A 2,978-nucleotide genomic window follows, 5' to 3' on the forward strand; every position below is an offset into this window, starting at 1 on the left:
CTCTGGGTTTCGACAAAAAGTATCTTACCACCATCGTAGCACTCTGAATAGTTCCACCGCCTTAAAAATCCTCTGTTCTCTGCCTAGTCACCCTACCCCACCCACCCACCCACCTACCCACCCGCACCTCCCCCCCCCGCCCCCCAACAGGCACCCTCCACCCCTGCCAAAACCCATGGCAGCCGACAGATCTTTGTTTTTCCCCTTTTTTTCCCTGCCTGCCTGCCTGCCTGACTTCTTACCTTCCTTATCACTAGTTTGAATATCATTGGCTTATTATGAAAGACAGACATGGAAATTACTAACACGAGGCAAGATTTCACAACTTCAGTGGACTCAGTAGTTTCACGGGATGCCATTGCAATAATGATTTATTACAGTCTATATATTTTCTCAGAATGTCACGGTCTCTAAGTAAGAAAAATAGTCCACATCATCTAGAACTACCCCGAGGCCTCCATATTCTGGGAGAAGACATTTATCGCCAACTTTCAGGCCAACTGGTTGAATCTCTCCACCCTTTCCTTTAGAGCCTGACCAATAGCTATTCCTGTTGCTTACAGTTCTTTTCCTTGAGATTTTTCGGGGAGCCCACTGCCTCCTATGGTTACAATTTTGGCTGCACTCCTTTGGAGCAAAACCTGGTCAAAGAGGGGGAGAAACCCTCTCCACACACCTGCCCGTCTATGACGCTGTCTGCTACAGTTCATATTTCTGCTCTCCAGCCGACTGATCTCATGACCCTCTCCACAGTCTGGCCTCCTTCAGCATGTCACATTGAGTTGGAACCGTGAGGTAGGTGCACCTCTTCTGATTGGCTTCTCTCAGTCAGGAATACACACGGAAGTTTCCCTGCCTGGCTCCCCACAGCTCCCCATAGCTCCATAGCTCGCTCATCTCTTTCCAAAGCCCCGAAAACCATTTAGTTCATGGCCTGGATGTACCCCCACTCTCTGTATCCATTCTCCTCCTGCGGGACTTCTGGATTGCCTCCAGGTTCAAGCCATTATGAGTGAAGGGGCCGTGAACGTCTGCGTGTAGGTTTCTGTGCAGACCTCAGTTTTCAACTCATTTGGGTCATCGATACATACCAAGGAGCAGGATTGCCGTGTCGTACGGGTAAGAGTATGTTTAGCTTTGAGAGGCCATCACCCATATTTCTGGCATGGGGGGGGGGGGGGCTGAGCAGAGGGCTGTGCATGGAAGGAACAAGGTCATGAAGGAGGGAGAATTCAAAGATGCTGGAAAGGAAGACGTCGGGCGCCTGGGTGGCTCAGTGGGTTAAGCCGCTGCCTTCGGCTCAGTCATGATCTCGGGGTCCCGGGATCGAGTCCCGCATCGGGCTCTCTGCTCAGCGGGGAGCCTGCTTCCTCCTCTCTCTCTCTCTCTCTCTCTGCCTGCCTCTCAGCCTACTTGTGATCTCTCTCTGTCTGTCAAATAAATAAATAAAATATTTAAAAAAAAAAAAAAAAAAAAAGAAAGGAAGACGTCACCGGGGCACACCCTTTAGCTCAGGGTTTGTGGCAGACCCTAAGGATGACATTGACATGAGACAGAGTAACAGGAAAAGGAGCCTACAAATTTGTTCCCTCCCTGAAAGTGTCACATGACAAAGCCCTCCCAAGGAAAGCAAGACCCTGAGAAGGAGCAAATCCTAGTTGCTGGTATATTGAGTTGAACAAGAAGAGGCGATTGTGGAAGAGTAACTAACCTACGTGGGGAGGCTAAAGGAACATACAGATCTGAAAGAAAGAAAGAAAGAAAGAAAGAAAGAAAGAAGCAAACAAACAAACAAACAAACAAGATCAGTTTGTCCAGAGTTCTCCTTTCCATTCTCAACTTCCCGTCCTTGAGGATTAAGAATGTCACTCACAGGGTACCTGGGCGGCTTAGTCCCTTAAGGTTAAGCGTCTGCCTTTGGCTCAGGTCATGATCCCACGTTCCTGGGATCAAGTCCCACATCAGGCTTCTTGTTCAGCGGGGAGCCTGCTTCTCCCTCTCCCTCTGCCTGCCCTTCCCCCCTGCTTCTGCACGCGCGCAGAATATATGTGTGCGTACATGTGTGTATACACACATACATATATACACACGTGTGTGTGTGTTTGTGTGTCCCCCTCTCTCTCTCTCTCTCAAAGAAAGAAAGAAGAAAAAAAAAGGATGTCTCTCTCTCTCTCTCTTTCTTTCTTTCTTTCTTTCTTTCATTTTAAAGATTTTACTTCTGCATTTGACAGCGAGAAAGAGAGCCCAAGTAGGCAGAGCGGCAGAGGCCATGCGGGGTGTTTATCGAGCTCTTCATTGCTATTTTGGTCCTTGTGGAAGTGATCTCTACTACCGGGGTGGGGCTGGAACTCAGGACTCAGATCTAAGAATCAGTGCGCTCTATGGAGAACCAACCAGGGGACCCTGAGCTTTTTGTAGCTTAGGGAGAGAACGGGTCTCCTGTGTGCCGCCGCCCCCCCGCTCCCATACCGCTTTGGCACACAGGTTCTTTGGAATGTGAAGCGCTTAAGAAACAGTAACCCAGGGGCACCTGGGTGGCTCAGGCGTTAAGGGTCTGCCATAGGCTCAGGTCATGATCTCGGGCACCTGGGATCCTGTGTGTGCGTGTGTGTGTGTGTGTGTGTGTGTGTGTGTGTGTGCGCGCGCGCGCGCGCCCCCCCCCCCCCCCCCCCCCCCCCCCGGGCCCCCATCTCATCTGGCTCCCTGCTCAGCGGGAAGCCTGCTTCTCCCTCTCCCACTCTCCCTGCCCCTGCTCGTTTCCCTCCCTCGCTGTTTCTCTCTGTCAAATGCATAAACAGAACCATTTCAGGGTACCATGAGTCTCAGATGGCCCAAGTGGGCTTCTTTCGACATGTTTGAATTGCGTGCACAAGTAGAGGAAGGCTGCTAGGAGACTAAGCTATTAGAAACTGGGAAGCCTGTTTAGTTCCATCAGTGAAGGCCCAGCTTTTGGGGAGGACCCAACGCTCAGGGAGATG

General features: G+C 50.7%; 1 pseudogene; it reads right to left on the reverse strand.

Moving 5' to 3' along the window:
* Window positions 1-218: 218 nt before the first annotated feature.
* On the reverse strand, window positions 219-710 carry LOC123388629 (annotated as a pseudogene).
* Window positions 711-2,978: the final 2,268 nt, after the last annotated feature.

The sequence above is a fragment of the Mustela putorius genome, unplaced genomic scaffold (genome assembly GCF_011764305.1).
Source record: "Mustela putorius furo isolate JIRA1106 unplaced genomic scaffold, ASM1176430v1.1 tig00003906_pilon_pilon_pilon, whole genome shotgun sequence".
Classification (NCBI taxonomy): Eukaryota; Metazoa; Chordata; class Mammalia; order Carnivora; family Mustelidae; genus Mustela; species Mustela putorius.